Here is an 11734-nt window from a genome sequence, read left to right as displayed (position 1 = left end):
AAGCCACAAAAAAGAAACAGGTGGAATTAATTTTAATGTTTTATTTAATGCAAGAGACTCCAAATATTATCATTTCAACATGTAATCAATATGAAGTTGGAAAGGTTTTGCATTCTTTTTACCGTGCAAATTCTTTGAAACCTAGTATACAATGTACACTTACAGACATCAGTTTCGTACTTGCTGCATTTCAAGCGCCGGATAACCACCACACTGGGCAGCAAGGCCCAGGAATTCCCCTCCGCCCACCCTGGCAGCAAGAACTGAAGATGGCGGGGCGGTAACCCTGCTATTGGTACTAAGAGAGGCAAAATCAGGAGGACGCGAGACTGTGATGCTGGGAAGTTGAAACCTCTCAGGCTGCTTCCCTCCTCCCCCACCCCCCGCCCCCCGGACACCGCGAGGCAGCTCTGAAGGCTGCGCGCGCGAGGAACCGCCAGAACCGCGGGAAAGTGCTGGGCTGGGGATGCTGGGAGGACGGAGAGGGAGGTGGGGGGAAGGGAGGAGGGGTGAGGGGCGGTGGAAGGCGCGGCGGGGACCCGCACGCATGCGTGCTCCGCGCGCTCACAAAGCCAGCCAGGCCGTCTAGCAACCGGGCTCCGAGCCAATGTCTCGCCCGAACAAGTGGCCTTCCCTGGAGTTCTAGTCCCACCAGCCGGTCTCGGCTCTTCCCTGTCCGTCCACGGTTCTTCCTTATCATTTCCGCTTCTCCCCTCCACTGGTTCCGATCTCGTCCATGGTGTGTGTCCTCAAGCGCTGAACCGGCTCCTAGAATGTGTACTCGTGGTTTCCGCCTGGGAACCAACCTCTGTCGCCTGTGGCCCACCCTCCCCGGGCTCAGGTGGCTGCTGGGGCTGGGGCTGCTCCCGGGGCTTAAGGCCGCCCGCTGCGCGGCTTTTTATCTTCCCGCGTTGGCTCAGGTCAACTTCTTCGAGGCAGACTGAGAGACTGCTACCTGCAAGGTGAGGACTAGAGGGGGTAAGTGAGATGTGAGGGGAGGCTTCGGGTTGCAGTATGGGGCACACCGGGGCCGACCAGTGCTGGGAGCTCTCAGACTCTGACCCAGAATGCCAAAGCCCCCTCTGTGGGTGTGTTTCGGGGTCTCAATCGCTGAGCCTCGCACTTGGCGGATCCGGACCTCTCTTTTTCCCTGATCCTCTTTCCCTCCCTCTTGGCTCCTCCCACTTCGTCTCTTTTCCTCTAACTCCCTCTCAGCTTCTCTTCCGCCCACCTCACAGCTCCTCCTTTTGCGCTGTTCTCTCCGCTCCTTGTCCGCGGTCTCGGGCTTCTTCCTTTCCACTCCCTCTCGCCTCCACCCCCTCGCTTCCCCTCTTCCCTCTAGGCTCCGCCCTCCCTCTCGGCCCCTGCCTCTTCCCTTATCTTGGTCCCTCTAGTTAGTTCCTGCTCCGGCTCTGTCCCGCTTACTCCCTCTCAGCCACTCCCCCTCCCCTTGGTTCCTACCTCTCCCCCTTCCAATTGGCTGCTCCTCCACCTCTCAACTCCTCCTCCATCATAACTCCTCCCCTCCCCCTCCCGCTCGAAGGTTCTTTCCTCTCCTACTCTGTGTCTTCTCCCTCTCTCCCACTTCCCCTCCCTACTGTCCCCCTTATACTGAATATAATCTGCCTTTCAAGATTCACACACTCACTAGGTCTTCCTTAGATATAGTCCTACCATGTTTCTGTCACCCCTCACTCCTGTGGTCACACACTTTTACCTCCTTCTTGTTAATTCACGTTGGTTTCTCCTGGGCCCTCGCCGCAAACAGCAAGATAATATTGTTTATCTCTCAGACTTGTGAGAATAAAATGAGACAACGTATGAAAAGCACTGACAAAAACGCCTGGCACCTGGTAAGCCTTAAATAAATGGTAACCATTATCATTATGAGTTTTCTCTAGCCAGAGATTTCTGGCACAATTCCTCTTCCGCATGTCCACCAAACCCCAATAATTTTTTGACTCCCTTCCTTGGCAGTCTTCTTTTTGTAACTGTAAACTCACTCTAAAAATTTTTTTTGGCAAGTAATCAATTCAAAAAGTATTAATGAATAGTAAGACTTATTTTCTGACCTCAGTTTGCCCAGTCGAGTGTGTGCGGTAATGTTCTCTTAGAAGGAACCACACAGGCATTACAGAGTTGAGAACAGTGCAAGGTGTGGTTTGACTATAGACTTAGCCAAGTTGAAAGCTGGGGTTTTTAGAGGCCAGTTCTAGGTGCAGCAAACTTGCTCTTAATCCTGGAGCTTGCCTTTTCCTGTGAGAAGTATTGATGGTGGTGTTTTGAGCCATGATCTTGTGAAACACGTGTAACTAAGAAATAGCATTTAAAAATTACTTTACACCTGCCTTTTCTCTGACTGGTAATACCTAGTGCTGGCTCTTTATTTCAGCAGGCTTCCTAGCAAAGAAATATAATCTTTAACGAATTTCTTTCTTTTCTTTCTTTCTTCCTTCCTTCGTTGGGTCTTTGTTGCTGCACGCTAACTTTCTCTAGTTGCAGTGAGTGGGGTCTACTCTTCCTTGCAGTGTGCGGGCTTCTCATTGTGGTGGCTTCTCTTTGTTGCGGAGCATGGGCTCTAGGTGCGTGGGCTCAGTAGTTGTGGCACATGGGCTCAGTAGTTGTGGCTCGTGGGCTCTAGAGCACAGGCTCAGTAGTTGTGGCACACGGGCTTAGTTCCTCCACAGCATGTGGGATCTTCCCCGGCCAGGGCTCGAACCTGTGTCCCCTGCATTGGCAGGCGGATTCTTAACCACTGTGCCACCAGGGAAGTCCCAAGTTGAACATTTAAAAAACTGACTTGTGGAAACTCTTAAATAAGGAAACTAGTTCCTTGTTTGTGGCATCCTTTTTCCAAGTTTGTCAGTTGTCTTTGGTTTTGCTTATTGTTTTTTTTTTCTTTTGTCGTTTAGAAAAATTGGCTTTTATTCTATTTGTCAAACTTTTTATGACTTCTGAGTTTTGTGCCCTATTTGAGAGATCTTTACCATACCAGACAAGGTTATAAAATAATTCTCCTATGGTTTTTTTTTTTTTTTGCGGTACGTGGGCCTCTCACTGTTGTGGCCTCTCCCGTTGCGGAGCACAGGCTCCGGATGCGCAGGCTCAGCGGCCATGGCTCACGGGTGCAGCCGCTCCGCGGCATGTGGGATCTTCCCAGACCGGGGAACGAACCCATGTCCCCTGCATCGGCAGGCGGACTCTCAACCACTGCACCACCAGGGAAGCCCTCCTATGGTTTCTTATATTACTTCTATGGTTTTAATTTTAACATTTAAATAAGATTAACATTTTCTGCTGTAATATATGAGAGGAGCCCTCTTAATTTTTTTTTCAGATTGTTGACCAGTTGTCTTAACACCATTTATTGATTAATCTATCTTTTTTCCACTTGATTTGAGAAACTATGAAGGTTCTTATAAATATAGTAAGCTCCAAGTATGTATTTTATTTATTTTTAAAATTTTATTTATTTATTTATATTTATTTTTGGCTGCATTGGGTCTTTGTTGCTGTGCGTGGGCTTTCTCTAGTTGTGGCGAGCAGGGGCTACTCTTCGTTGTGGTGCACGGACTTCTCATTGCAGTGGCTTCTCTTGTTGCAGAGCATGGGCTCTAGGCACGCGGGCTTCAGTAGTTGTGGCTCGCGGGCTCTAGAGCGCAGGCTCAGTAGTTGTGGCGCACGGGCTTAGTTGCTCCGTGGCACGTGGGATCTTCCCGGACCAGGGCTTGAACCCATGTCTCCTGCAGTGGCAGGCAGATTCTTAACCACTGTGCCACCAGGGAAGTCCTGCATTTTAAAATATAGTTGAAATCTTATGTACTTTGTCAGTTTGGGGACTCTAGATGAGAACTATTATCTTTAATTATCTGCTGTCCTTTAGAAACCTTTGCCTATTCACCTTTATAAAACTATAACTCATATATGTTGCTATTGCTAAATTTCTGATTAGATTTCACTAAGTGTAGATACAATTCTCTTGTTTACAGAGTTATAGTAAGGTTATTTACATGTGTTCTCAAGTGTGATAACTTTCCATGTCCTTGTCTTTAAAAAAGAAAAATCTAACCACATGGTATAGATGATAGCAGATGTTCAATCTTTTAAAAAGCAGCATATGAAATTTTGAAAAAGAATTACCCAAGTTCTGCTGTTTTAGTGATTTAAAAATTCCTGTCTGGTAAATTATCAAGAGCACAGCTGAGATCCAGGGAAGTAAGCAAAAGCGTCCTGTGAAGAGCCAGAAGAGATGTTATAATGTTCATGAACTAACTTCATGCTCTCAGACAGTCTTTTTGACATAGGCTTTTTTTTTTGGCCTTGCTGTGCGGCATATGGGACCTTAGTTCTCTGACCAGGGATGAAACCGAGGGCTCCAGCAGTGAGAGCACTGAGTCCTAACCACTGGACCGCCAGGGAATTCCCTCCATTTAAAGTTATTATAGGACTTCCCTGGTGTCGCAGTGGTTAAGAATCCTCCTGCCAATGCAGGGGATATGGGTTCGAGCCCTGGTCCGGGAAGATCCCACAGGCCGTGGAGCAACTAAGCCCGTGCGCCACAACTACTGAGCCTGTGCTCTAGAGCCCACGAGTCACAACTTCTGAGCCAACGTGCCACAACTACTGAAGCCCGCACGCCTAGAGCCCGTGCTTTGCAGCAAGAGAAGTCACTGCAATGAGAAGCCTGCACACTGCAATAAAGAGTAGCCCCCGCTCGCTGCAACTAGAGAAAGCCCACGCGCAGCAACGAAGACCCAGCACAGCCAAAAATAAAACATAAATAAATAAATTAATTTTTTAAAGTTATAAAATATTGGTTATATTCCCTGTGCTGTATGATATATCCTTGCAGCTTATTTCTTTTATACACAGTAGTTTGTATCTGTTAATTCCCTACCACTATCCTGCCCTTCCCCACATTCCTCTCCCCAGTGGTAACCACTAGTTTGTTCTCTATATCTGTGAGTCTGTTTCTGTTTTGTTATATTCATTCATCTTATTTTTTATTTTTTAATTTATTAATTTTTTTTCTTAGCGGTACGCGGGCCTCTCACTGTTGTGGCCTCTCCCGTTGCGGAGCACAGGCTCCGGACGCGCAGGCTCAGCGGCCATGGCTCACGGGTGCAGCCGCTCCGCGGCATGTGGGATCTTCCTGGCCCGGGGCACGAACCCGTGTCTCCTGTATCGGCAGGCAGACTCTCAACCACTGCGCCACCAGGGAAGCCCCATCTTATTTTTTAGATTCTACATATAAGTGATATCATACAGTATTTGTCTTTTTCTGTCTAACTTATTTTACGAAGCGTAATACCCTTCAGGTCCATCCATGGTGTTGCAAATGGCAAAATTTCATTCTTTTTTATGTCCTTTTTCACATAGTTTTAACAAATCTTATCATTTATTACACACATTGAGGGCTTACCTTATAGCAGATTAGGGGGAAAAAAGAAGGGAGAAAAGGCATAATGACAGCTGACAGCCAAAATGAAAGAGAAACTCTTTACAAAAAGAAAGGAAACTCTTTACAAACAAGTTTATGTTCTTTGGTAGGGGTGGAGGAGTGTGGGTAGCAGGGGTGTAAATAGTTATCTCTTGCCATTCAGTTTTGGGACAAATAGCTGTTCTCATCTCATTTGATACTGGAGATGTCACAGAGTCAAAGCAGGTGCAATGATTGATGCTCAAAATGACCCTGAATCATCAAGGAAGGTTAAATTGTGATCGTAATGTTTTGTTTAAGATAGGAAAGAGTGAAGTGTATTTTAGAATAATTCTTATAAAAGTGGTTACAAAAGTGCAAAAAAAGCACTTATGCAGGTAGCTTTAATTATTTCCAGTTCTTAACTTGAGTTGCATGGACTCTAGGGGCCCTATGAAGCCTCTTAAAGCTGAACAGGGAATTTGGTGAATATGTGTGCTTTTCTGGGGTGAGGAGCCATAGCTTTCATCCTGTTCTCAAAGGGTTCTATAATTAAAAAAGGTTAAGAATGGCTGAGGTATCTGAAAAATTTACGTATTCAAAGACCCCGATGATGCCAGATAAATGAAATGTTATGAATTTATAGCTATACTGTTTTAAAAATTTATAACTGTACTGTGTTATAAATTTATAACACTGTGCTAAGTTATAAATTTATAACTATACAGTTATAAATTGATGGGAGCAATAGACCCAATTACCTTTCACTTACTTCATTATGTATTTTGCAAGTGCTACCTTATATTACTTTGTATTAGTAATGATTTTTTTTTCCCTTCTTGTAGTCATCAGTAGCACTATTTGTAAATAGATTGGACTCAGTGGAATCTGTGCTACCTTATGAGTATAATACGTAAGTTGTAAGTATTATAATTATATCCAATATAATTGATATAATTGTGATTAATTTATATCATAATTATGATATAATTGTGTTAAAATGTGCCTTAAGTTTTTTTGTTTTTTTTTGTTTTTTCTGTGGTACGCGGGCCTCTCACTGCTGTGGCCTCTCCCGCTGCGGAGCACAGGTTCTGGACGCGCAGGCTCAGTGGCCATGGCTCACTGGCCCAGCCGCTCCGTGGCATGTGGGATCTTCCCGGACCGGGGCACGAACCCGTGTCCCCTGCATCGGCAGGCAGACTCTCAACCACTGCGCCACCAGGGAAGCCCGCCTTAAGTTTTGAAAGTTAGTGAACGAAAGCCCTGAATATATTAAGAAATGTAGTGGTAATTTTATAATAAACTTAACAGAAAAAATGATTAGAATAGAGAGCTTTCAAGGTGAGACAAGTGCTTAAAAAACTAGGAAGTTGCCATACTCGATTTTTCTTTCTAAGAAAGGAAAATTATAAATTTACTACACTTTGAACTTGAAAAAATATCTTTGCAGAGTTGTATCTTATTTCTAAAATATCAAATACTAAGGTAGGTTTCTACTAAGGTTTTTAATGGATGAAGGTGCTTAGTTTAGTAGTGAGTAGTTATTATAAGATTCAGTATGATCATTCATTTGAGAATAACAACAAATGATGTACTTCTTAGAAAAAATGATTGTAGTTCCCTTTGGTATTACTTTATTTCTACTAATTAAGCAGAAATAAAATCAGGTCTGATTTTTATTAAAATACCAGGTGTAAATGTAGGGTGTTAGTATGAGAATTTAAAACATTACAGAGGCCTACCATTTATTTTATCTTCGACCTAAGCCATTTTACATTCAAATTTACTTAAAGGTAATTGTAATTCTTTTCACCTAGTAACTATTTGATTTGTGAGTATGTGGGAATGTGTTTGGGGGTGTTTGTTTTTTAATTCCCCTTTGATCAGAATTGATAATTACAGTTTCTAAATGTCCCACGTTAGAATCAGTACAGACTTTAAGCCATTGTTTCCTTATTTGTGCTTATATGTAATTTGAAGTTTAATCCTAAAAAGTGTTGTTTTCTTTTTGATTGTGATTACCTGCATTACGAAAGTCAAGAGCAGTACCATGAGCATTTAAAATAATGAATTCATAATTATCAGAGGTTAAACAGTTTAAAGAGGAACATATAATGAGGTCTATAAATCATAAATAGAAAGATTCTGGGTCATATTTTTAGAAGAATCTACCATTAAAAGTGGAGAGGCTAGATAAATTATAAGGACTGATTTCTTTGCTGATTTTTTTTTTTACCTTACTTGAACCTCTTTTTTTTTTTTTGACTTCTGTCAAGACTCCGGAAAGAAAAGCCCTTCTGAAAATCTTGGACAAGTACTATTTGGAGAACAAATAACATCATCTCCTTATGAGGTTATTCAGTTGATCTTATTTTAAATCTTATTTTAAAATGAATCTTCTCAAAACTGACTACGTATACAGCCATCCCTCGGTATCCATGGGGGATTGGTTCCAGGACTCACTGCAGATACCAAAATCCACATATGCTTAAGCCCATAGTCAGCCCTCCACATAGGCAGGTTCCACATCTGCAGATTCAACCAACCACGGATCGTGTATTAAATTTTACATTTGCCATCCACGGTTGGTTGAATCTGCGGATGTGGAACCCATGGAATCAGAGTGCCCACTGTATATTTATTGAAAAAATCTGCATGTATCTGAACCCGGGTAGTTCAAACTTGTGTTGTTCAAGGGTCAACCATAATTGCACCAGAGTCTTTGCTTTAAAAGGAGGTAAAGAAAGAGGAAAGGAGGTAGAATCCGGCGTTGCCAGAAGAATACATTAATACAGTTGGCCCTCCAAATCCAAGGGTTCCGCATCTGAAGATTCAACCAACCTGGAATCGAAAATATTTGGGGAAATAAATTCCAGAAAGTTCCCAAAAGCAAAACTAGAATTTACATAGCATTTACATTGTGTATTAAGTATTATAAGTAATGTAGAGATGGTATGAAGTACAGCTGACCCTTGAACAACACAGGTTTGAACTGTGTGGGTCTACTTATACCCCGATTTTTTTCAATATATGATCTGTGGTTGGCTGAATCCCTGCATGTGGAACCTGATTCAGAGGAACCATCTATGTAGAGGGCCAACTATAAGTTACAGGTAGATTTTCAACATCAGGGAGGGTTGGCCCCCTAACCTCTGCATTGTTCAAGGGTCAACTGTATAGGGGAGGATGTGTGTAGGTTATATGCATAATATACTCCACCATTTTATATGAGGGACTTGAGCAATGGTGGATTTTGGTATCTGTGGATTTTGATATCCTTGGGAGTTCTAGAACCAATCCTCCACTGATACTGAGGGATGACACTATATGCTCTTTAAGCTATTTGCAGTAGTTGGTGGTTCCACACAAAGGTTTTACCTTTCAAGTTTTATTTTTGCTTCATAAAAAAAGTTTAATTTTTTCTTCTTGCATATTTTGGGTAGGGTGATATAAGTAGATGTAATTGGACTCTCAGTGTCTATTGATATTGCCCTTGATACCTTAATAGATATGGGGATAGAGTAAGGATGTTTTCAAGAGCAGTCATGGTTATGAAGGCACTAACTTTTTTCTTCTTTTTTCTCAACTTCATTGAAGTATAACTGAAGTACAATAAACTACACGTATTGAAAGTGTATAATTTGATCAATTTTAATATATGTGAAACCATCAGACGTTAGCTTGTTTTACAACTTTTTATTTTGAAATAATTACAGATTCACAGGAAGATACAAAAAAATGAACAGGTAGGTCTTGTGTACCCTTTACCCAGGTTTGCCCAATGGTAACATCTTGCATGACTATAGTACAATAGCAAAACCAGGGAATTGACGTTGGATGATGCACAGACCTTTTTCAGATTTCACTAGTTTTACATGCACTCTTGTGTGTGTGTGTGTGTGTGTGTGTGTATGTGTGTGTGAGATGCAGATTTGTGTACACACCAGCACAGTCAATACACAGCATAGTTCCATCAGCACAAGGCTCCCTCATGCTGCCCATTTTCTGTTCTTTTTCTATTTAGTTTTCAAAATTCTTTGTATATTCTATCAATAGTTATGATTCCTTTATTGCAACAGTAGTTTGCAAATAGTTTCTCCCAGTCTGTGACTTGTGTTTTCGTCTTCTTTATAGGGTCTTTCACAAAGCAAATGTTTTAAATTTTATGTGGTCCAGTAATCAAGTTTTCCTTTTATGCATCATGCTTCTGGTGTCAAGTCTAAGAAGACTTTGCATAGCCTTAGGTCCTGAAGACTTTCTTCTAAAAGTTTTATAATTTGACTTTATTTAAGTCTGATCTATTTTGAGTTATTTTTTGTATTAAGGTGTGAGGTCTGGGTTGAAATTCTCTTTTTTTTTGCCTGTAGATGTGCAATTGCTTCAGTACCATTTGCTGGAAAGACCTTTTCAGCAATTTCAGTTCTTACTCCACTTACTTGCTTTTACATCTTTGTGAAAAAATCACTTGGGCCTAGTTGTGTAGGTCTATTTCTGGGTTCTCTATTGATGTGTTCCATTGGTCTGTGTGTCAGGCATTCGCTTTTCGATGATTAAAGTTGCACACAATTCCCCTGTGGAGTACCATTATCCTAAGAGAAAAGTGCGCCTTTTCAAGTAATGCTATCCTTTGGACGGAAGAAACATGACAGTTTAGTTCAGTTGCCAATAAGGAATTTTAGGTTTAATATTTGTATGATTTCAGGATATGAAGTGTTAAATTTTCATTGTTTATTCTTATTGTTTTCTGATGAACCACATTGGCACTTCATCTTGATAATCTCCTGTAGCTAGACTTTGTAAACAAGAGGTTTCATATTAAAAGTATCAAATATTTTATTATCACTTTTTTTGGTAACAGCTTTATTGAGAGATCATTCACATACCAAATAATTCACCAACTCATAAGTGTCCAATTCAATGCTTTTTAGTATACTCATGGAGTTGTGTAACCAGCACTATAACCAATTTTATTATCAGTTTTAAGTGAAGGGTTGTAGATCAGGGTAGTTTTTAGAAAGCTACAGTGGATTTTATTTATTTATTTATTGGCTGCACTGTGAGGCTTGCGGGATCTTAGTTCCCCAACCAGGGATGGAACCTGCATCCCCTGCAGTGGAAGCATGAAGTACTAACCACTGGACTGCCAGGGAATTCCTGCTACAATGGATTTTATACCCCACCATTTATAATACTGAAGAAGGCAAATTCTTCTGTTTAGTGGTGAAAGCAGTGTGTGTGTGTATGTGTGTGTGTGTGTGTGTGTGTGTGTGTGTGTGTCTACTGTAATCATTTTAGGTATGAACTGAAATGTAGAGGAGATAGTGCTGAGAATGATGGCATACTGAAGTCTCTGAAGAAAAGTTTTATTTGTAAGATAAAGTGCTTGTTTTGTGACAGTTGATTTATACAATTTAGTCAAATCTCTTAATATTTTTAATTTTCTTTCTTAATAGTTTTAACAAGACAGAAACGTGTAAAAGTTTGTGTAAAATCTTATGATACAGCAAATGAAAATCAAAAGAAAAAGCTGTCCATCTTTGTCTCTTGTAATAGTCTTTATTTTAAAGTCTTTTTTTTTTCTTTTTTTCTGCGGTACGTGGGCCTCTCACTGTCGTGGCCTCTCCCGTTGTGGAGCACAGGCTCCGGACGCGCAGGCTCAGTGGCCACGGCTCATGGGCCTAGCCACTCCGCGGCATGTGGGATCTTCCTGGACCGGGGCACGAACCCGTGTCCCCTGCATCGGCAGGCGGACTCTCAACAACTGTGCCACCAGGGAAGCCCTAAAGTCTATTTTGTCTGATATGAGAATCGCTACTCCAGCTTTCTTTTGATTTCCATTTGCATGGAATGACTTTTTCCATCCCCTCACTTTCAGTCTGTATGTGTTCCTAGGTCTGAAGTAGGTCTCTTGTAGACAGCATATATACAGGTCTTGTTTTTGTATCCATTCAGCCAATCTATGTCTTTTGGTTGGAGCATTTAATCCATTTACATTTAAGGTAATTATCGATGTGTATGTTCCTATTACCATCTTCTTAATTGTTTTGGGTTTGTTATTGTAAGTCTTTTCCTTCTCTTGTGTTTCCTGCCTAGAGAAGTTCCTTTAGCATTTGTTGTAAACCTGGTTTGGTGGTGCTGAATTCTCTTAGCTTTTGCTTGTCTATAAAGGTTTTAATTTCTCCGTTGAATCTGAATGAGATCTTTGCTAGGTAGAGTAATCTTGGTTGTAGGTTCTTCCCTTTCATCACTTTCAGTATGTCCTGCCACTCCCTTCTGGCTTACAGGGTTTCTGCTGAAATATCAGCTGTTAACCTT

At 41.7% G+C, this 11734-nt stretch overlaps 1 pseudogene across 1 annotated transcript in view; it reads left to right on the top strand.

Annotated features, from left to right (window-relative positions):
* Positions 1–773: 773 nt before the first annotated feature.
* Positions 774–11734, top strand: part of LOC111164529 (transmembrane 9 superfamily member 2-like) — a 99239-nt pseudogene continuing 88278 nt past the window's right edge. Inside the window, exons 1-4 of the transcript XR_016391270.1 lie at positions 774–962; positions 6265–6332; positions 7679–7780; positions 10873–10948. The product of XR_016391270.1 is annotated as a transmembrane 9 superfamily member 2-like (transcript). The remainder of the gene's footprint in view (positions 963–6264; positions 6333–7678; positions 7781–10872; positions 10949–11734) is intronic.

This window comes from Delphinapterus leucas, chromosome X (genome assembly GCF_059928025.1).
Source record: "Delphinapterus leucas isolate spDelLeu-1000000601 "Yukka" chromosome X, BTC_Dleu_Yukka2, whole genome shotgun sequence".
Taxonomy (NCBI): domain Eukaryota; kingdom Metazoa; phylum Chordata; class Mammalia; order Artiodactyla; family Monodontidae; genus Delphinapterus; species Delphinapterus leucas.
This window is presented reverse-complemented; position numbering and strand designations above follow the sequence as displayed.